This window comes from Danio aesculapii, chromosome 25 (assembly GCF_903798145.1).
Source record: "Danio aesculapii chromosome 25, fDanAes4.1, whole genome shotgun sequence".
Lineage (NCBI taxonomy): Eukaryota > Metazoa > Chordata > Actinopteri > Cypriniformes > Danionidae > Danio > Danio aesculapii.
In genome coordinates this window covers 28,507,679-28,532,242 of record NC_079459.1, presented here as the reverse complement: position 1 = coordinate 28,532,242, position 24,564 = coordinate 28,507,679, and the positions used below count along the sequence as shown (strand labels likewise).

Below are 24,564 nucleotides of genomic sequence, written 5' to 3'. Positions count from 1 at the left end.
AATATTTAATTCAAGAATTGTAAATAAACCTCAGTCTACCTTTTCTTATATGTCTTCAAATCGGTTCTTGTGTTTAGATGTTTAACAAAGCTTTTATGTACACAACAAATCGTCAATTAACTCTAATTAATAATTCTACACTCATTGGCCAGTTTTAAAATCACATGATCCAATCAAATACAAAGCTTCGCGCAGGGTTTCTACATGTTTCAAGTCAAATGTAAGACATTTAAAGACCGTTTTAAGACCATAATGAATGACATTTCAGACTTACACAAGGCAAAACGCTAAAGATTTGTTTAATGGCCAATTTAAAACCTTAACAAAACATAAAAAAAATTGTAAGGAAGATAATTAAACAATTTAATAAGTAAATAGAGTTAATAAATTAACATTTCTTAAAACTTTTATTGAAATATATTAGTTTTTTGGTGGATGCTGGGCCAATTGGTCTATGGACATAGAAAAATTAAGACCTGTTTAAAATGATTTAAGACCCATAACACAATATTTCAGTGGATTTAAGCCTTTTTAAGACCGCACAGATACCCTGTTCACGCATTCAAAGTCACATCACTCATGTTTGAATGAAATTTTTCTATTTAACGAACCATCAAATACAACATATAGCCTATTAGAAACATTTTATTTATAGATAATATACAAACACAAAGACTACTGGACATTATATACAAATAGTAGCTACAAATGCACAATAAAATGGATACAAAAAACTGTCAGATGCATTTGGTAGCTACAAATGTACAATATAAAATGTATACAAAGAATATAATGTAGTCAGGACAAAAACAATTCATTCAAAATAAAAAAATACAGGTTTAGAACATATTTTCATAACAAAATATGATAAAATAAATAGCAATGAGCAGCTTAAGAGTCCCATCCTGTGAATAAAAACACAATCTAATACAGTACAGCTAATTGTTTATGTAATAAATAAAGACAAACTGCTTTCGCACTCATCACATGTGTTCCTCAGGAGCTTCAGTTTCCATTGCTCTGATGTGTTGCTTTTTCCATGTTCAGTCCACATCTGTAAAAGAGACATTAGACATTACATCCCTGATTCCTCACACTGTTTTTTTTTCACACATAGATATATATATATATATATATATATACACTGGATATCGCATACAAATACCGCTGACATATTTGTACAGTGCTCCCAGGACAAAAGTCATCCAACAAGCTAGTTAAGACTAAAGCCAATCTGAAGATGCTGGACTTTTGCGCTGCATATGAGTGTAGTAATTAGCAAACAAAGAACACAAAGCATAAAGGCAGAACATTTCATACTGGAGGTAAGATAAATTTTTTTATGATTTTGTAGGTTATGAACTCTTGTGCTCAACGTTATTGATGATAATACAGTCACACACTGACCATAAGGCAAAGTAGCACCAACTCGCACTAAATGCTAGGCTTATGCTAGTTTTGTTGAATAAAATCAGCAAACAATGTAATTAAAATATGACAACAAGAAGCTGATGCCAGAAACTTGTATTATCGTCGGCTAAGTGAAGTAATGTCTAGTTTTTGAAGTAACTTATAGCAGTGTTTCCCAACCCTGTTCCTGGAGGCACACCAACAGTACATATTTTTGATGTCTCCCTTTTCTGACCCATTAACTTCAGGTGTTGGAGTCTCTTCTGATGTTATGATAAGCTGATTCAGGTGTGTTTGATTAGGGAGAGGTTGAAAATGTGTACTGTTGGTGTGCCTTCAGGAACAGGGTTGGGAAACACTGACTTATAGGGCCCAATCATCCACCTGGCGCAATACGTGTTTGCCGCGATTTGTTGCTATATTTTCAGACCAGCGCAACCCTAAATTTCACATTGTGTGCTATGTTGTTTAAATAGCTAATTGATTAGCGCCACTTTGTGGACTTCGTGGTCTAGAAAGGAGGTGTGTTAAGGTGCATTGTGGGCAGGTTGCTATGTTGAGGAACTGAAATAGACCACACCATTGACCAACTAAAAGATGTCCTAAAGTCCAGCGTAGAGCGTGTTAGTTATGCGCCTATGCCAGTTGAAATGTTTAATACACACAGGATGTACAGCAATACACAAATATCTTTACATATGAAAAAAAATAAAGGATTAAAATGTTACAAAAAATATTATTTTAAATATAAATTAAATATAAAAACCACTACCTTCATGCCCTCTTCATGCCTCTATTCCAGTTTATTTATGACAATTTACATTTGTATAATGTTATTATTAGTAGCAGTATTATTTATTATATGCATATTTATATTTGTTTTATCAAAAACAAGTTTAGATTTGTCCACCTGTCGGGTTTTGGAGATGCGTCACCATAAGGGGCATAAGAACAGGACGTGTGTTTGGATATAACTCAGTTTTTGACCACGCTTCATTATTATTGTTCATTTATTTGTTTGCTGGAAATTAGAATTGAATTTAGAAATAGTTTTAAAACAAGTTTCGCTTAACAAACGAAATTAAATATAAAGGCTAATGGACGTCTTTAGTGAAGTGAGTACAATACCGTTTCCTTATCCCCGAAAGTAAAGGAGTAAAGAGTAAAATTAAATAAAACGTAAAGAGGGTGAATGGAGGAAGCTTATTCTTCATCCTCGTGCTGCAGATGGTCTGTTTAACTGATTTCTTGCTAGTGAAGCGTTCAGTTTTTCCTCTTTCAAAGTCTGCCATGTATATAGACACAACTGACTCCTAAAGGAAATGGGAGATAAGACTCTGATTGGTTTAATGCACGTTACGCTCAAAACACACCCATAACTCATTAAGAGAATAGGCACAACCCTGTTAGACCATGCACCAGGGCGCACAACGTACTTTTCCGTCCTTAAAATAGCAAAAGTAGATTTGGATACGCCCTTAATGCTTTTATGCCATGCGCTTTACACTTTGCGCCTAGATCGTTAAAATAGAGCCCATAAGGGTGCCTGATAACATAACAGAGCCTGCACCTCAATGTGCATACCTCCCGCCCCTAAATTATTGAATATTACAAATGTTATACACCATAGAGATCAGAAAGGTGGATATGCACATTGAGACGCAGGAATATCAATGGTTCACATGAATCGTTCAAACCGGAGATTCATTCTCAAACGAATCGCTCCACCCTTTAGAATTAGAAGTGAAATCAGGAGAGGGGCTGTGTTTCAGGACACGGGTTAGATCAAATTAAACAGGGAGGGAGGATAATACATTTCCATGCACACAAACTCATGCTCTTTGTCCATTGATGTAGAAAGTGATGTACAATTATAATCGTAATTTAGAAAGATTTTCATACTGACAGCCGAGAAAACTGATCATAAATATATATGCATATATGTGTATTTATCTATGGCTCCAGATACCCAGTCCTTCACTGCACCTTCATTTCAAAGCAGCGCTACCCTGTACTAAAATGGCAGCTCTATTGACGCATTCCTTCCAATAGACGACAACAGTGTAGGTGGCATCTAATGTAAATATCTATGCTTTTTTCATATAAAATCCACTAGCAATATGGCTAAATTAGGGAAATGCTAATCCTTGTACCTGCTGCGGCTCAAACAGGCTTCCCACAGAAGCAGGCCGCAGAGACGATGATACGATTTTGATATTTTCACATGCTCCGCTCTCATCGAAGGCAAAAAACAAACGATCCGTAATCAATCTCCCTCTCTGCTCCTCAATAGGCTTTTGTAAACAGTGTAAGCGCGCTCTGTCACAGTGTTCAAATATTATGCATAGAGCTTCCCCATCCTTTCATTACCACGGGGGAGCCGCTTCAAGTCTTTCTCTGTTAATTTCACCCCCCACCTCCCCCTCCCTCCTAAAATCTCTCGCCTTTTCTCTTGCCGTAGGATTTGTCCTTTCTTTATCGCGTTGTTTTCCTCCCAAACACCCTCTCTGGGCTCCATGCAGCTTATGCAAATGACTCCTTTTATTATACCTTCTCCTGCTGCCCAACACACACACACATTCTTACACACAGTAAATCTCCAGCAACACACACCTTCAGAGCATCGCCGACCAATTACGACAACTTGGCAGATCTCCATTTGTGTTTCCAGAGCGGTGCATAGAAACACATGCATTATGGCAATTACAGCTTGTGCTTATGGGATTCTGGGTTTGGGACGGGCGTGCAGATGGCGGGGTGAGGGTACGGCTAGACTGGGTGTCGATGGGGGGTGAACCGGGAGATTCCCAGGCTCCGGGACTGTGCCCAGCTGCGGAGAGAGGCGGGGAAAGGGGGGACGTCACTAGACAGGCCTGACAGACCGGCCCATTCACAGCTACATTACTGAACCCTCGAGCCGCCCTTCCATAGCAACTTACACAGAGGTCAAAGGGCAAACAGAGCCCCTGAATGTAAAGAGAGACACAGTCTAGACATCTTTGAACTTGAACTTGACTTCATGGGCTGCGTTTCCATCAATGCATGTGGAAAAAATGTTGAAGATGCCAAGATGCACATAAAACTGTGGATGAGCTACTCTCAAATGATGAAAATTATCAAATAAAAAAGCTGGGCTAGCGATCAAGATTATGGAGGACGAAACCTGCAAAAACAATAAATAAATAAAAACACAAAAATATAAATAAATGAGTAAATAAATCCATAAATTCCTGCATAAATAAAACAATAAATAAATAAATATACAAATAAATAAATAAATGTATCTAAAAATCCACAAATTACTGCATAAATAAATGTATAAATAATTAATAGTGCAGACAGGTAAATAATTAAATAAATTACAAGAATTAATAAAAAATGTGTGTAATTTATTTATTTACCTGCTTGCACTTTCAATTATTTATTCATTTATTTATGCAGGAATTTGTGGATTTATTTACTCATTTATTTATTTACTTATTTATTTATTTATTGTTTTATTTATGCAGGAATATATGGAATTATTTACTCATTTACTTATTTATTTTCACATTTATTTACTTATTGTTTTATTTATGCAGGAATATATGGAATTATTTACTCATTTACTTATTTATTTGCATATTTATTTACTTATTGTTTTATTTATGCAGGAATATATGGAATTATTTACTCATTTACTTATTTATTTGCATATTTATTTACTTATTGTTTTATTTATGCAGGAATATATGGAATTATTTACTCATTTACTTATTTATTTGCACATTTATTTACTTATTGTTTTATTTATGCAGGAATATATGGAATTATTTACTCATTTACTTATTTATTTGCATATTTATTTACTTATTGTTTTATTTATGCAGGAATATATGGAATTATTTACTCATTTACTTATTTATTTGCATATTTATTCACTTATTGTTTTATTTATGCAGGAATTTATGGATTTATTAACTTTTTATTTGCATATTGATTTATTTATAGTTTTATTGGTGTAGGAATATATACATTTATTTACTCATTTACTTATTTATTTGCATATTTATTTATTTATTTATTGTTTTATTTGTGCAGGAATTTATGGATATATTTATGTATTTATTTGCATATTTATTTATTTGTTTATTTGCATATTTATTTATTATTATTATTGATGAAGGAATTTCTGGATTTATTTACTCATTTATTTATATATTTGCGTATTTCATTTATTCATTTTCTTTTCGGTCTAGTCCCCTTATTAATCTGGGGTCGCCACAGCGGAATGAACCACCAACTTATCCAGCACATGTTTTATGCAGTGGATGCCCTTCCAGCTGCAACCCATCACTGGGAAACACTCATACACTCTCATTCACACACACTACGGACAATTTTAGTTTACCCAATTCACCTGTACCGCATGTCTTTGGACTGTGGGGGAAACCGGAGCACCCGGAGGAAACCCACGTCAACGTGGGGAGAACATGCAAACTGATCCAGCCGAGGCTCGAACCAGCGACCTTCTTGCTGTGAGGGGACAGCACTACCTACTGCGCCACCGTGTCACCAATATTTGCGTATTTATTTATTGTTTTTGCAGGTTTTGTCTTCCACACTAGATAACAGACTACACAGGGAATATTATTTTATCACATCAACATCTAAATTGAGTTTTTAAAAAATAAACAACCCTGAGCTTGTCCATATTTAACGTTTTTTTTAATGTTATTACTACATTTAAATATGCATGGTGGTGCAGTGAGCTTGCATGTTCTCCCCATGTTGACATATGCTGGATAAGTTGGCGGTTCATTCCGCTGTGGTGACCCCAGATTAATAAAAGGACTAAGCTGAAAATAAAATGAATGAATGAATGATACTTTTGAATAAAACATTTAGTATAATCAATTTATTATTGTCTGTGGTTGAATATCCTATCATTAAATTGTTGAAAGGATTGAGTGTAATTATTTCAACAAATTGATTTCGGTTTAATATCAATACTTTAATATTCTCTATATGATACTGAAAATATCATATCATTTTATTCAATATTTTATTCAATATTCAATACTAAAAATGGAGAAGAAAATTCATTTAGCTTTTTAGGAAGTTTTTTAGATGTCAAAAGCGTCCCTGTTCCCACATATTCAATAAACCCTGCAAATTCTGTACACTGTAAAACCCAAAACGCTAAGGAAACTGAAACCATTTGAGGAAAATGATTGCAACTAAACCATTCAAGTTCAAAAACTAATCCTAATGTGTTTGTTTAGTGTTTGTACACATTTGTAAATGTACATGCCAGTATACCATCATGAATAAATGTTTGTTTTTGCAGCAATTCCATTGGTTGTTGTGCTTGTTGACAATGAAAAACAATGGTTTTGCTTTAAAGAAAATGTTTACCCCCCAAAAAATTTAGCTCACCCATACTCGCCCTCATGCTGTCAACAAAATAATATGTTTTAATTAAAAAACGTATTTGACTTTCAATATATATTCCTAAACATTCCACAGAGGAAAAAATAGGACATGAGTTTGGCAGGTTTTAGTCCTTTTCAGTCTGTTTTTTAAGAAGTGTCTGCCGTCGTCTGTTGTCTTTATTTTCACCACAGAGGCTCAATTAAACTCACGAGCCTCAAGGGTTACATGCGCTTTGCATCATCTAATGAGCGGCCCTAATAAATAAACTATAAACATCTTTTCAGCACTCTGCTAATTTAATCAACATGTCTACTAATGCACATTTCCAGTGATTAAATCGGAAACAACCCTATACACACTAGAGAGGATGGCGCGCTGGCTTTGTCTCAGATGAAATTGGACAACGAATAAAATCAGACTCAAAAATGAGGTCAAGTGCCTGGCGTGAGCTTATTCTGCTGCGAGGCTCATCTCCAGGGTTTCCTCGTACAGTAATCATAAAAAGCGAGGATGGAGGAATATCTGTCTGTACTTCTTTAAAGATCTTTAAGATCCGGGCTGCTTGATGGATTAGTTCTTAGCCAAAGTTGCATTTAGGGAGTAAGATTAGGCTTGACCTACATTGACTTATTTAAGACTCTGATTGGCACATAATGGATTCATAGTATTTTTGACAAATTTCATTGATTCATTGGTATAATCCATATATTTCAAAGTAGTTCTGTGATTGATTAAAACATGCTTAATTAATTTTTTTCAAGCTACTAATGACATTTCATCCCAATATAAAATAAAAATGTTGTAATTAAGGACCGTTTTTATTTAGCAAAAATTACTAAATATTATTTTTTAACAACACAATACCAATGTTTTAACCTTAGAAGAGTTATGAAATCAACATTTGGTGTATTATTCCTGATTTTCAAATGAAAACTTTTGTTATTCTGACAAATTATAATTTCTGGAAAAAATTACATTTAAATGAAACAACCCAGCAGGCACACAACGTCATAATACGTTAATATTAGGTTAGATCTAGGTTGTGATGTCAGGTGACTAAAATTCAATGTACGCTATTTTGAAGTGCAATACGACGTCAAATAATGATGATATTTGGTTGTTTTTAGGTTGTGTTGGAAAGTGACCAAAATCCAACGTCGAGGCAACATCTTGAGCTAACATCAAATTGACAACAAATACTGACATTTATTCGTCAGGTATGGCAACCAAAATCCAATGTCTGATTGACATAGTGGTAACTTCCACACAATGTCAAGCTGTAACATCATTAGACATTGATATTTGGTTGTATTTAGGTTGCGTAAGTGACCAAAATCCAACGCCAATCCAACATCTTAAGCCAACATCGTTTTGACATCAAATACTGACATTTATTCGTCAGGTATGACCCAATCCAATGTCTGAAAGACATCATAGTGGTAAATTCCACACAATGTCAAGCTGTACCATCATTAGACGTTGATATTTGGTTGTTTTTAAATTAGAAAGTGACCAACATGCAACGTCGAGCTAACATCTTAAGCAAACATCATATTGACGTCAAATACTGACATTTATTCATCAGGTATGGCAACCAAAATCCAACATCTGCTAGACGTCATAGTGGTAACGTCCACACAATGTCAAGCTGTACCATCATTAGACATTGATATTTGGTTGTTTTTAAATTGGAAAGTGACCAAAATGCAACATCTGTCCAACGTTGAGTTATGATGTCAACCCAATTTTCATTTCCACCCAAAATGCAACGTCCCCCATTGTACATTGGGGTACAACGTCAATCTGACATCATGTTGATGTCCTGTGCCTACTGGGTATTTCTATAATTTTGAAGAAATGTTTATAGCATCAATTAATATAAACATTTTACTCAAGCCCACAACTAAAACAGACCATTTACTTAAAATAAAATAGATCAAATAATTATTAATTTAAACTAAAATATATAAAAACATATTTACCTGTAACCTGTCGTATTTAATGTTTATATATAACCTGTCATTGACCATTTATGTATTTTGCTATTCTTTTAATGTAATAAAATACACAAGATCGCTTATTAATGAATAACTATAATCAGAAAAATTGGCTAATTTTATAATAATATCAGCATTTATTTTAAAATACAAACACTCACTTTATTCATGCTTTAAACACTATTAATAACTTTAGCACTTGTTCCAGTATCTCTTGTTGCTGTTCTGAGCAGATACAGTTTGACTTTAGCCCAGTTTAACAGCACACAGCCAAAGACAGATAAAGATGACAGACTTTTGCTCTTGGCTGTTGACCTAAATACAGCAGACATGATCTTGATTTAATCTTAGCAGACTGTGTTAACAGATCCAACAGATCGACACTTGTGTTAATCCAGCTCTCCATCAGAAATCTGATGATTATCTACAGTCCAGCAGAGCATCAATTGATGAACGTTTGATGGAAAATCTCAGGTTAAATACAAAATCAATAACTTAAAAATCATATTTTGAGCAGAAATGAAGCAGCTGATTACTGCCATTGCTTGATTACCATAACTTTATTTTAACATCAAATTCTCCTCCAATTTTAAGACTATTTTACCTTGATTTTTGGTTTTATTTTATAGTTTAAGAGAACACGAGTATATTTCATTTTGACTGAAATTGATAAATACTCACATTATTTTACATGCTAAGATCGTCTTATCACAGTACACACATTAAACACATTAAAGAGTTAACGTTTTATTAATATCTGTGTGATGGGTTTTAATTAGGTCGGTGGAACGTATTATTAGAGTCTGAAGGCAAAATATGAGGTACATTTAAAATTAGCATTATTATTATATTTTACATCATGCCGTTTGAGGTCATCTCATTAAAATAAACCTCAGTGGAAGATTACCATTTAGTTCAGAAATTATGTATATCACACTATAATTCAAAGGTTTGAGGTTAGCAAGACATTTTGAAAGAAAATTGTATTTTTATTGGGCAAGGATGTACAGTGTGTATATACTGAGTACAACCCTCAGTTCTGTTAGTTCCTTGGTGTAATACTTATGTTTCAAGCCCATTTTTATGATCATTAGCCATCAATGACATTAGCATTGAATTTTTGTTTAGTATAATAAAGTTTTTTAAAATTTTCTATCAATTTATGAATCTTGAAGGGGATCAAAAAGTAGTTACTTTCAGAAGAACATTAAAGCTAAAACTGTGGTCCTTGGGGATTTTGAGAAATCTCTGACTGAGATTTTGAGAAAAAAACACACAAAGAGGCATTAAAAATTAATACCAATGGCTCCTGGTGATCAGGTCTTATGAAGCAAAACTGTGCAAGAAACTGAACATTGTTTACAACAATATTAGCTATAAACCATCAGCTTCAGTAAAAACCCTAAACAAGATCACAACAGTTCACATATTAGCAGTAAATTCAGATTTTTGAGTAAACAATTGGTTTAAAAGGATAGTTTCCTCAAGTGATTCTGAACTTTTATGAATTTCTGTCTTCTGTTAACCCCAAAACAATCTATTTGGAAGAATATTGTGGGAAAAAATATAGCTAATAGCTATGTTTCCATCTAATGCTAATTAAATGTATGAGCAAAACTGGAATATTGCATAAAACATTTGCGAATAAAGCACAGTATTCATCAAAGAGTCAAAGAAAACAATTTTGTCACTTCCTGATTAACTGAAGTTAGGAGAAGCCATTTGTGGGACTTTTTTTAATATAATAAATTACTTACGCCTCAGAACAAAAATGCACTGTGATTTTTGAGATCTTTATTTGGGAGACAGTTCTGGAGGTCATAGTACTGAACCACTGTGATGACAGACTTTAGCTGATGGATTTAAGTATGATCAAAACAACATTTGAGATGTTTTACAATTACATTGTGGTCAATTCTTTGGTTTGTAGATTAATCACATCCATTTTTTCTTGTCAGATGATCAAATTTTTTTTGATGCACATGCTAAAATTTATTTGGTAAATAAACCGTTGATTCAAAGTATCGTAATATGGTTATATCAGACCACAGAGCAAGGAAATTTTCACAGTATGTCTGATAATATTTTTTCTTCCAAAGAAAGTCTTATTTGCTTTATTTCAGCTAGAATAAAAGCATTTTTAAATTATTTCAAATCCATTTTAAGGTCAAAATAATTAGCCCCTTTAAGCTAATTTTTTTTTCGATAGTTTACAGAACAAACCATTGTTATACAATAACTTTCCTAATTACCCTAACCTGCCTAGTTAACCTAATTAAACTAGTTAAGCCTTTAAATGTCACTTTAAGCTGTATAGAAGTGTCTTGAAAAATATCTAGTCAAATATTATTTACTGTAATCATGGCAAAGATAAAATAAATCAGTTATTAAAAATGGGTTATCAAAACTATTATGTTTATAAATGTGTTGAAAAAATTTTCTCTACGTTAAACAGAAATTGGGGAAAAAAAGAAACAGGGCTAATAATTCTGACTTCAACTGTACATGGCGAATGAACAACAACTTATTATTAAAACACACGCCTCTGTGATTATATTAGGGAGAAAATAGATTTTTTCATACTAATGACAAAGGCGATGTTAACTATGCAACTTTATGGGCTAGTAAGTGCTGTACAGGTAAACCTCACTCCTCTCACCTCTATAAGGTGCTCTAGCGACAGATGTCGTTAGTCTCCTTGTTAAAGGAACTGACTCCCATGCAGAAAGTCGCTGGTTTGATCCCAGCTCAGAGTGGGTTGGGTGCAGTGGCACCGGCGGGGTGAAATAATGCATATTTTTTCTAACTCAGTTGTGCACATGTTGTACATGCAAAGTTATGTTTATGTCAAATTTTTTGCACGTCATTGGAGCATTTTTTATGTGATATTTTAAAATGGCCATAAAAAAGATGAATGGAAACAAGTGACAAGTGACATCCTTGGTAAAAAATAAATAAAAATACAATGGAAATCAGTGGCTGTTGCAAAATACAATAGAAATTTTGGACGAACTATCCCTTTAAAATTGCATCCAAATATGCTCATGTGATATTAAACAGAATTGCTGAAGCTCAGTAAATAAATACATCAATAAAGTTCATAATTTTCCCTCTTGGGCGTCACGGTGGCGCAGTCGCCTCACAGCAAGAACATCGCTGGTTCAAGCCCTGGCTGGGCCATTTGGCATTTCTGTGTGAAGTTTGCATGTTCTTCCCGTGTTGGCATGGGTTTCCTCCGGGTGCTCCGGTTTCCCCCACAGTCCAATGACATGCGCTATAGGTGAATTGGGTAAGCTAAATTGTCCGTAGTGTATGAGTGTGAATGAGACTAATAATTAAGATTGATAAAGGGACTGAGTCGAAAAGAAAATAAATGAATGAATGAATTTCCCTCATCATGACTGTCAACAAGAAGTGAGGTTACAGATGTGTGGTTAACAGAAAACATGTCTAAATCTCCATCACCAGCCAGTCAATGCATCAATCTCACAACTACAAACCCTCTCTATTTTCTTTCAGCCGATTTCATACATTTATCGCTACAGTGGTGTGTTATCAGGGCTGCTTTTGTGAATTTGAGGTGTGTTTGTTGTTTGCTGCTGGTTTCTGCTACTGATGTCTTTATGACCTTCATTACGACACACATGCAAATGACGAGGCTCATAGATATTACTGAATCTGCACACACTGAGATCTTCACTTCAGCTCAAGCTCATCCAGTAACACTGCAGATGCATTCATATATTGCTTCTTACACTGACAGGACAGTATATGATATTTAGTGGAGGTAAAAAGCGTTTGAATACAAAAGTCACACTTTAAAAATATATATGAATAAATGATTTAGCAAAATGATGCGCATGGAAATTGTATTTGTTTATATAATTGAAATTGTTTATACAAAAGTTTATATAATTACATAATTGTATGATTGTTTTTAACATCATTTCTAATGTTTCAGCAGCTTAATTGGAGTTTATCTGTGGTAAATTCTGTTGATTGGACATGATTTGAAAAGGCATATACCTGTCTATATAAGGTCTCAGGGTTGATAGAGCATGTCAAAGCACAAACCAAGCATGAAGACAAAGGAACTGTCAGAGAGAGAAGGTTACAGAAAAATCTCTTCTGCATTTAAAGTTACAATGAGCACAGTGGCCTCCATCCCCCGTAAGTGGAAGATATTTGGAACCACCAGGACTCTTCCTAGAGCTGGCCGGCCATGTAAGCTGAGTGATCAGGGGAGAAGGGCCTTAGTCAGGGAGGTGATCAATAACTCAATGGTCACTCTGTCTGAGCTCCAGCGTTCTTCTGGGGAGAAAGGAGAGCCTTACAGAAGGACAACCATCTGTGCAGCAATCCACCAATCAGGCCTGTATGGTAGATGGGCCAGATGGAAGCCACTCTCCGCCTGGAATTTGCCCAAAGGCATCTGAAGGACTCTCAGACCATAAGAAACTAAATTCTCTGGTCTGATGAGATTAAAATTTAACTCTTTGGAGTGAATGCCAGGCGTTACATTTGGAGAAAACCAGCCACCGCTCATCACCAGGCTAATACCATCCCTACAGTGAAGCATGGTGGTGGCAGCATCATGCTGTGGGGATGTTTTTCAGCAGCAGGAACTGGAAGACTAGTCAGGATAGAGGGAAAGATGAATGCAGCAATGTACAGAGACATCCTGAATGAAAACCTGCTTCAGAGTGCTTATGACCTGGGGCGACCTCTTCCAGCAGGTCAATAACCCAAAGCACACCACCAAAATATCAATGGAGAGGCTTCACAACAACTCTGTGAATTTCCTTGAGTGGCTCAGCCAGAGCCCAGACCTATATACTATTGAACATCTCTGGACAGATCTGAAAATGGCTGTACACCGTTGCTTCCCATCCAACCTGATGGAGCTTGAGAGGTACTGCAAAGAGGAATGGGCAAAAATTCCCAAAGAGAGGTGTGCCAAACTTGTGGCATCATATTCAAAAAGACTTGACACTGTAATTGCTGCAAAGGTGCATGAACAAAGTATTAAGCAAAGGCTGTGAATACTAATATACTTAATGTAAAGATTTTTCAGCTTTGTTATTTTTAGTAAATTTGCAACAATTTCAATAAATCTTTTTTCACATTGTCATTATGGGGTATTGTGTGTAGAATGTTGAGGAAATCAATGAAGTAAACCGCTATGAATACTAGCCGGATGCACTGTATATAATATACATAATTTAATAAAAAAAATTTATATAGTATTAACATATAAATATATACAGTTGAGGTCGGAATTATTAACCACCTGAATTATTAGTTCCCCTGTTTATTTTTTACCCCAATTTCTGTTTATCGGAGAGAAGATTTTTTTTAACACATTTCTAAACATAATAGTTTTAATAACTCATTTCTAATAACTGATTTATTTTATCTTTGCCATGATGACAGTAAATAATATTTGACTACAACTTTTTAAGACACTTCTATACAGCTTAAAGTGACATTTAAAGGCTTAACTAGGTTAATTAGGTTAACTAGGCAGGTTAGGGTAATTAGGCAAGTTATTGTGTGACGTTGGTTGGATTTGTAGATTATCGAACAAAATATAGCTTAAAGGGGCTTATAATATAGATCTTAAAATAGTTTTTAAAAAATTAAGCTGAAATAAAGCAAATAAGAAGCTTTTAAATAAAAAATCTACAGAAGAAAAAATATTATTAGACATACTGTGAAAATTTCCTTGCTCTGTTAAACATCATCTGGGAATTGTTTAAAAAAGAAAAAAAAAAAAATCACAGGGGGGCTAATAATTCTGACTTCAACAATAATTTATTCATAACAGTTTTATGAATTATGAAGTGATAAACAGAGATTCCCCTCTCTGTAAAATCTGCAAAAATAAAAGAAGAATTTCAACCCAACTTCATCAACATTCAGACTTTTGTGCTAGAAATGTATGCAAATTAGCGCATACTTAATTAAACATGGCCTCATTTACATATTTAAACCTAACATTTCTTCAGTTTCTATCACAAAGACACCTTTGCGATTTATCATGTAATCAATCAACTGAAGAAGTATGTTATGAACTATTAGCTGACCTGCGGCATGTCACATTAGCGCGCGACACACAAACACACTTCACGCATCTTCAGACTCAGACTCAGACACACTACATGCGAGCTAATGAAGATGATCAGGTGGCGTCTGTAAACACACACACACATTAACACAAAGGCTGAATGATCTGCATAAGCGTCTGCTGGCGTCTGGTTCTCACCCTGCCCCCTCGCTCTCACACACGCACTCACAATGATGGGAACGGGAGCTCGTCCTGAAGCGGGGGGCCTCCATTGAGTCCAGCGGGACAGAATATTAATGGCCGACAGCACGTTCTGTTCATTAAAGCCACGCTCTCTGCTGCAGCTGCCGGTGCTCCTCGTACCAGCCGAACCCTCGACCCGCTGCCAGCCTGAGACAAGCATTCAGAGACACTGCAGGTGAACAAGGTTTCAAATCAACTCTAGTTTCACCACACTTGTCCAGTGGATCCATTACATTAGGAGGTTGTTTTTGTATTACAAGTAAAAAAAAAAAAAGTTCGGTTTAGATATGCAAATGAGGCCTTATATCATTAAATATGCGCTAATTTGAATATTTTTTTAAGCACACAAAAAGTTGAATGCTGGATGAAGTCTTTAGGTTTAAAATTGTTGTGTTTTTTGCACGTATTAAAGTCAAAGGTTCCAGAAGGGATTTTTGTATCACTTAATAAGAAAACACTGCCAAAATATTATTATTATTATTATTATTAGATAACACTTAGCATATTTTGGATGTTTTCAGTACAATAATAAATGATCGAAACACTTAATTACAAGTCAAAGCCCAAAATGTCAAAATTGAGCTGTGTTTGCCTGCAGTATTGATCGATTACACATTTTTTTTAAATGTTAGGTTTAGATATGCAAATAAGGCATTATATCATTAAACATATGCTAATTTGCATATGTTATAGCACACAAAAATTTGAACGCTGGATAAAAGTTGTCAGGTTTGATCTCCTAGGGCTTATTAGTGGCCACATACGTGGACAGCACATTTTAGCTCTTATGTTTTATATATGTTTTATATTTTGTTACAGACATACAGTGTCATCCTGCAACTATTTTGCAGCATTTGAAATGTCCCAAACACTATTTTAATTGTCCAAAATGGGCAAAAAATGTTGTAGTCAAAACATGTTTAAAAAATATGTGTGTATGTGTTATTAATGCATTAAAAACTGCCGTGTTCAAGGCAGAAATAAAGAGATTTCCATTCTATAACACAAAGGTGACTTTATTGTGTTTTATGGAAAGTCGGACCACGAGTGCACATATATGGACATCACTTTTCTGTAAAAGTACATGTTATCAAAAGATGATACTTAGGTTTTATTCTAATTAGGTTCCAATAAGCCCAAATATCAAAGAGAAATAAAAAAATGCATGTAAAAAAAACTGCTTGGGCCTTAAGAGGTTAAAATAGTTGTGTTTTTTTGCATGTATTAGTCAAAAGTTCCAGAAAGGATTTTTGTATCACTTAATAAGAAAACACTGCCAGAATCATTATTATTATTATTATTATTATTATTATTATTATTATTAGATATGAATAAAACTGTAGTTTGGTGTAAGAGCTGCTTAAGTGAAGATTTATGGTTCAGTGCAGGAGAAAAATATATATATTTGACAAAACAGCCTTTAAACATGCATTGTAATTGATATCTACTGACAAAATTGATACTAATTGATAAAGTGAAATTAAAGAAACACTTATTAAAAGTGTATTTTGGATGTTTTCTGCACAAAAATAAATGATCGAAAGATTTAATTAAAATTCAAAATCCAAAACCCTAAAATTCAAAAACCCAAACCCGATTACATTAAGTGGGTTTTTTATGTATTACAAGTTTTCTAAATGTTAGGTTTAGATATGCAAATGAGGAATTTTATTATTAAATATGCACTAATTTGCATATTTTTTCAAGCACAAAAATTTGAACTTTTTTTTAACAAATTTGAAATTTCTTTAAAATTGTTAGTTTTTTTGCACAAATCAAAGTCAAAGGCTTTTACAGATGAGATTTTTGGAATCTCTTTTTATCAGTTCAGAATCATTATTATTATTATTAGATATAAATAAAACTGTAGTTTGGCAAAAGAGATGCTAAAGTGGAGATTTAGGCTTCATTGCAGGAGAAAAAAAAAAAGTCAAAGCCCAAAATGTCAAAATTGAGTGGTGTTTTGTCTGCAGCATCTTGCCCTAATAGATTTTTTAAGGGTATATATGGACCTGTTGTAAAGTAATGTAAAATACTGTATATGTTTTGACTATTTTATGTATATGACTATTTTTGGTGTATGTTATGTGTGATAAATGCAAGTATGGTTTGTCAAGTTTTGTACTGTCATTATAGGCATGTAAACATGTTTACTGCTCTGAAAAAAAATTGGTGTAAAAAGAATTGATCTTTTTTAAATAGAAAGTGTCAGTAAATGACAATTAATAACAAAGAAAGGCTTTTTTAGGTTCAAATTAGATATGCCATTAGGAAATTGTTTTTAAAAAGTAAAAATACCATTTATATTGTTAATTATTTATATATTTTATGTGAAAATGATTTTTAAGTATTATTATTCAAGTATTGCAGCTAAAATTACAACATCTACTCTGTAATTTCACTCTTTTTTTAAAGAAATAGCTGGTAAATTTCACAATTTATAACTTTTTAATAGCTTTTTAGGTTATATAAATGTTTTTATCAGTCACCTTTGATGAAATATTGGCATAACTGTCTTTTTTTAATGTTTATTGTGTGGTTTGTATTGTTTTGTCTGTCTTTTGTACTATTGGACCTAGTGTCTGGAATAAAGAGAATTAATATTTGAGAGACTCATATGAATGTATATGTGGAAGTGTTCGAAAATAAAATATTAGCTTTTTTGTACTATTTTTGATTTGTTTTATGTGTGATAATTGCTTTTGTACAGCACTAATATTCCAGTTATCAAGAGCAGGAAAGCAAAAATGCATTGCAGGTCGACTGCAAAGCATTTGGAGCAAAAACACTTCATGAAATGCCAAAAAGCCCAAAATCTGACCATTCTGGCTGAATAATTAGTCATGAAAAATGACCTGTAAACATCTGAAACGGTAAAAAGCTCAGTACATCTCAATGAATACAGCAGGGCCTGTGTTTCAGAGAATGCTGGGATATGGTGTAAGTGTGTGTGTGTGTGTGTGTGTGTTTAAACAGGCCAGCAGAGCTCCGTCTCATTCACTGTACATGTGTGTCAAGAGGATCTCAGCTTAGCGCCGCTCATTAGCAGCCCTGCTTTGCTTATTTTCTCCTTTTCATCCACCAGCTCTCATTCGTTATCCGTCCTCAGCTACAAACTATGAGCTTTAAGGAAAGATTTGAATTGTAAATAAGGCCGCTATAGAAGTACACTCCTCTTTTTGTGGGGAATGTAAAGGACAAAAACAAGAGCGCAACACCATCCTTCACGTCTATAGGGGCATCAGATTGAATATTGATGATCTTACTGCAGGATCCAGCAGAAGAGAAGTCATGAAAATATCTAATTAGACCTATATTTGTTCGATAATTCTTTTAAATTAAAATAAAAGTACTATATATAACTTTTGTGAACATAAAATGACAGAATAAGGGTGAAATAAAGTATAAATACAGCGCTGAGCATTTTAAATATTAATATTTTATCCATTTCTCATTGAATATACATGCACTGTAAACAATTATATGATCAATTAGTCATGATTTTGTTCATTGTAACTTATTAAACTAAGTTAATCATGTTCTAACTTAATTTTATGTTACGCAAGCTGTTTTAAGTCAGTTTAACAGAATATAAGTTTAACGGACTCATAAGATTAATTTGATTAAGCCTAAAATGTTTGAGGCCACCAGGTGCATTTGGTGCATTTGAACAAAAAAATAGAAAAATAATACATTTATTAACACAAAATATTGCAAAAAACATATTTCCAAACTAGATTTTTGCTGTTTTTAATATTTTTCTTTAATATTTTCCCCTCACACATAATTTTGGGCTATTTTTGGACTCTTATAATATTATTTTGGTAGATTAGCTCTAGATTTGGCTTCACTACTGGCTAATCTAATGTATATGCACAAATATAATATTCCTAAGCATCCTGTAGATAATATTAAATAAAAAGAGAGCTTTCTGAGGGGTTTATTCATATATGAGCATTGTATAATGTTCCATTCTTATTCAGTTTAACAGATACTGTTATGTTAAAATTAATAATGTATTTCTGAATTCTTTTACTACCTGTTTTAACACATTTCTTTCAGTTTTTAATCACTGTTTTTTAATCTTTATTCATGTTTATGTAAAGCACTTTGAATTGCCACAGTGTATAAAATGTGCTATATAAATAATGTTGCCTTGCCTTGAATTCATGTAAAAATGTTATTTTATTTTGGTCGTGAGCTTAAATTTATATATATATATATATATATATATATATATATATTTATATATATACAGAGTAATATGACTTTATAAGGCCTTAAATATGCTGTTATCTTTGACTTTCATAAACAAAAAGTATATATCATGTATATAATTTACAAATTAATGCATAAATGATGAATATAAATATACAAATGATAAAATTTGTTTGTATTTTTATTTTATATTTTTTTTGTTATATTTTTATATAATTATTTATATAATATTATTTATTCTATTATATTTTCTATTTTGTTTTATTGTTTATTCTTTACAAATGCAAGAATTTACAATACAATATTCTTTATATTTTAAACAATGCAAATTTTAAATAAATAATAAAAAATTATCAGACAATCATAAGGACACATTAAAAAATGCCAAAAACTTTTTTACATTCACCCCAAAACTATTCCGAGGGACAACAAGACGTCCATAATAGTACAGTATTCATCACAGAATCTAAATGTTGCCCTTAACGAACACACTGATATCTGTGTTAATATATGAGCGAGACACAGAGCAGCTTTAACAAAGAAAGATGGCAGCCGGTCCTCCAGTCTCTGCCAGTTCATTTATTTTCTTCACTAAACCCCCCATTCCTCGCCAAAACCCTCCGCTAATTAGTCTAGATAAATCAGATCAGCTCGAGCAGAGGGGGGGGGGCAAATGAAGAGAGCGATAATGATAATACACACTCACACACACACACTCACACACACACACTCTCACACGGGCACAAATAAAGACCATGATGCAGCTCACCTCATGTGCCAGTCCAGCCATCTTAGCTCCTGGTGTGAAGATCTCCGTCAAGATGGCCTCCCGGAGCCGAGTGAGGGTTTGTGGCGCCGCTGGCACTGGTGCTGGCATGCTGCACAGATGGCACCGGGACTCTGGGTGGCAAAAGGAAAGAGCCGGGATCCTCTCTGTGTGTTCTCTGATGGCGGTGCCTCTAGACACTGCTGAAAATATGAACTCATAATTATCAGCGTACTTCACAGTTAATTGATTACATTAACTTTTTTTGTTGTATTACAAAATTAGCTAATTCCGTAAGTACTAATTTGCATATATTTCTAGCACACAAATATTATCTTAGAAAGTACTGCAAACATCTAGGAGGAAAAATATCTGCATTTTTTGGGTCTTAATGTTGTTTTTAATTATGCATAATTATGTTGACAGTATCTCTGTCTATAGAATCCTTCAAAATACATCGATAAATATATAGATATGAATAAAACGGTGTAGTTTTTGTATGTAAGAGCTGCTGAAGTGGAGATTTATGAGTCAATGCATGAAAAATAAATCATTTTGAGAAAGCAGCCTTTACAATGTGTATTGTATTGAAATCTACAGACACAAATTGAGGAACTTTGGCAAAAAATAGTGTATTTTGGATGTTTTCTCTACATTAGACTGATAAAAAGCACTTAATGAAAGCCAAAAACGCCAAAATTTCAAAATGTACAACACCGTCTTAATGTTTTGTGGTATATTGTGGATGGAGATCAGATTCTGTGTGAAAGGTGAGTGGAGAGAGTGAGTATAACACATTGAAAGAGAGAGAGACAGAGAGAGAGCGAGAGAGAGGAAGAGAGAGAGAGAGAGGGAGAGAGAGAGAGAGAGAGAGAGAGAGAGAGAGAGAGGGAGATTTATAGACTATTTCTTATGGACAATCGCCTCACAGCAAGAAGGTCGCTGGTTCGAGCCCCGGCTGGATAAGTTGTCGGTACATTCTGCAGTGGCAACCCCTGCTTAATAAAGGGACTAATCCGAAAATAGAATGAATGAATAATATGATATATTATTTATAATTTGGGCGTCATGGTGGCGCAGTGGGTAGCACGTTCGTCTCACAGCAAGAAGGGCTGGTTCGAGCCCCGGCTGGGCCAGTTGGCATATGTGTGTGGAGTTTGCTTGTTCTGCCCGTGTTCGTGTAGGTTTCCTTCGGGTCCTCTGGTTTACCCCATAGTCTGGGTAAGCTAAATTGTCCGCATTGTGTGTGTGTGTGTGTGTGTGTGTGTGTGTGTGTGTGTGTGTGTGTGTTTCCCAGTGATGTGTTGCAGCTGGAAGGTAAGTTGGTGGTTCATTCCTCTGTAGCGACCCCCAGATTAATAAAGGGACTAAGCCGAAAAGAAAATTAAAGAATTAAATATTTACATTCTTATTTAATTATATATATATATATATATATATATATATATATATATATATATATATATATATATATGTTCTTTTTTATGTAAACTTTAGAAATGCTTTGGCAATACATTCGTAACATTTGTAAGGCAATTATTGAACTGAATTAAATAGAATTGTATTGTACTGAGAGCGAGAGAGAGAGAGAGAGAGAGAGAGAGAGAGAGAGAGAGCAAGAGAGAGAGAGAGAGAGAGATGGAGGCATGAAAACGGATCATTAACGAAAACATTATTATTGCCAAGATAATGCCATGGCAACAGACTCCTGGTTTGTTTTGAGCCGTTTACACAATGCAAAATAACGAAATACAATATTATATGTGTGTGTGTGTGTGTGTGAATATATATTCATATATATTTGTGTGCTAGAAATATATGCAAATTAGTACCTACTTAATTAACATATTTTGCAATACAGCAATAAAAAAGTATAAGCATAAATATATGTATATATATATATATATATGTATATATATATATATATATATATATATATATATATATGTATATATATATATATATATATATATATATATATATATATATATATATATATATATATATATATATATATATATATATATATATATATATACATATATATATAAAGGATTATAAATCCTTTATACTCTAATTTATTTTAAAATGTTACTTTTGTATTTTTAAATTTAAATATGTACTTTATGTTAAATAATAACAATATTAATGGATTACATTAAGTGTTTTTGTATTAGATGTTTTCTAAAATGTTAGGTTTAAATATGCAAATAAGGCATTGCATCATTAAATATGCGCTAATTTGAATATTTGCTCAAGCACACAAAAATTTGAACACTGGATGAAGTCGTCAGGTTTAAAATTGTTGTTCTTTGCACTTATTAGAGTCAAAGGTTTTTACAAAAGGGATTTTTGTATCAATTAGAAAACACTGCCAGAATTATTATTATTACTATTATTATTATTAAATTATATATGTAATAATTATATATATGTATTATATGTATGTAAATGTTATAATATACATAAACATTTTTTTTATTTTCATTTAATACTTAAATTACTTAATACTTCATTTGCAGCAGCACAATTGACAGAACATAACCACTAATATTTTTAATTTTAAAGAGAACCGATCGTGTCCAAAACAAAGACTGTCTTATAAAACTATGAAGCAGACCATTGAGTCTGAGCAATTAGCCAGAGCTGTGTGTCATTACATACTGCACTAGATTCCTGCTCTATCAAGGGCTTGAGCCTAAAGAATGAAACACGGCCCCATTTCAGCATGATAGTCTGTGTGTATACAGAGCATGAATAACTGTTTGCGCTGCTGCCATTGTTTCTGTCTTTCACACGGGGAAATCCAGCACAAAGGGTCTAAATAGGCCTACAGGACAATCCTGAGCCCCCCTTTAGGCCACAGAGCCCGACAAATAACCCTCAAGTGCCTCTTTTGAGCATTGAGCCACTGAGAAGATCCTTCAGCTCAGCGTATGAGAAAATCTGCAACATCACAGTCCCAGAAATAAACATGAAAAGAAAAAGATTCCCTTTGCGAATCTAGAGTTTGCCAAATAAATGCCCACATTTGATTTACACAACTGAAGAACTGCCAGACACTGCATGCGAACAGGGTAAAAATAACTAATACTGTTATACTAATATACTAGTACCATAATATACTAAAATAATATGCTAATATTCTAAAACCATACACACCTGATTAAATAAACATTTGTAAACATAGATTATTTGTTACAATATGTTTTGCCATATGTGCTGTTGCAAATGCATGCATTGATTATGCCATGTAGTATATTCATTTCTTTTTAATTAGCTATCTATATTATAATAAATTTTTATTTAATTGATTATTTATTGAATATTTAAGCATGCATATCATTTTTGTTTAATTATTTATGTTCAAAATGATTATTTAAGTATTAAAATGAAATAAACAGTGTATATGTATTTTAAAACATTTATATATCTATATTTTTGTAGTTTCTAAAATGTTATGATTAAATATGCTAATTAAATATGCAGAAATTTGCATACATTTCATTTCAAGTTTCATTTGCATCACAATTTTTGTTTAAAATAATTTTTGACACGTTAGACTCAATGTTTTTCTTTCTTTTTTTTTTACAAAGATGATTTTGGGAATCTCTTTTTATCTCTTCATAATTCAGGAAATAAGCCAAACAACAATTTTGTATAATAAAATGTTGTACATTATCAGGCATATTAGATGTATATATGTACAAATTTCTCTTTAAAACACTTCAGAATGCAGATATGAATAAAACTGTGTGATGTACTGAAGAAGTGGAGATTTATAAATAAAAAAACTATAGTATTGTAAAAAATAAAGTATTGTAATTGAAATATGCAGACACGAATTGGTAAAGTGTGACAAAAGTCATTCATAAAATGGTATTTTGAAACTTTTGTTTATGGTCGACTAAATAAAACACTTTACTGAAAAAGCGAAAAGCTCTTAAAACTAACTTTAAAACAATCCATCATTCTGCACAATCAAATGAAATTTTTAATGAATTACCTTTGGCAAAAGCTGCTTTTCTCCTGCTGTTTTCCAGAGATTTTGAGAATTATTTCTACTTTCGGTTATCTAGCTTTATGACAGTGTTATAACTCATACAGCTAGATAACCAAAGAGAGAAACCAACCCTCTGAAAGAGATGTTTAGGCCTCACTGTTGGGGATCTGCATCTGCAGAAATACATCTACAAAGAAATTGCAAGCATTTTGTTAAATACATTACTAACAAGAACAATATACAGGACAACAGAAGTGACAGAAAAGCATGAAATTTAGAAATAAAAAGCATGAAATTAGTTTATTAATGAATTATGCTAGAACAGTAATTTCTGCTGCAATTATTCCATATATATGCTAAAGAAAATCTATCCAGTTAAAATCTATAAAATAATAAAATAAGTTACGAAAATAATAAAAATAAAAAACAATATTTGTTACATAAT

General features: G+C 33.2%; 1 long non-coding RNA gene across 1 annotated transcript; it reads right to left on the bottom strand.

The window, feature by feature from the left end:
• Positions 1 to 704: 704 nt before the first annotated feature.
• On the bottom strand, positions 705 to 24,167 carry LOC130219581 (uncharacterized). Its single transcript, XR_008836072.1, has 3 exons — positions 24,123 to 24,167; positions 20,120 to 20,319; positions 705 to 1,054 (listed from the first exon to the last, which is right to left on the bottom strand). It is a non-coding gene; the product is annotated as an uncharacterized LOC130219581 (long non-coding RNA).
• Positions 24,168 to 24,564: the final 397 nt, after the last annotated feature.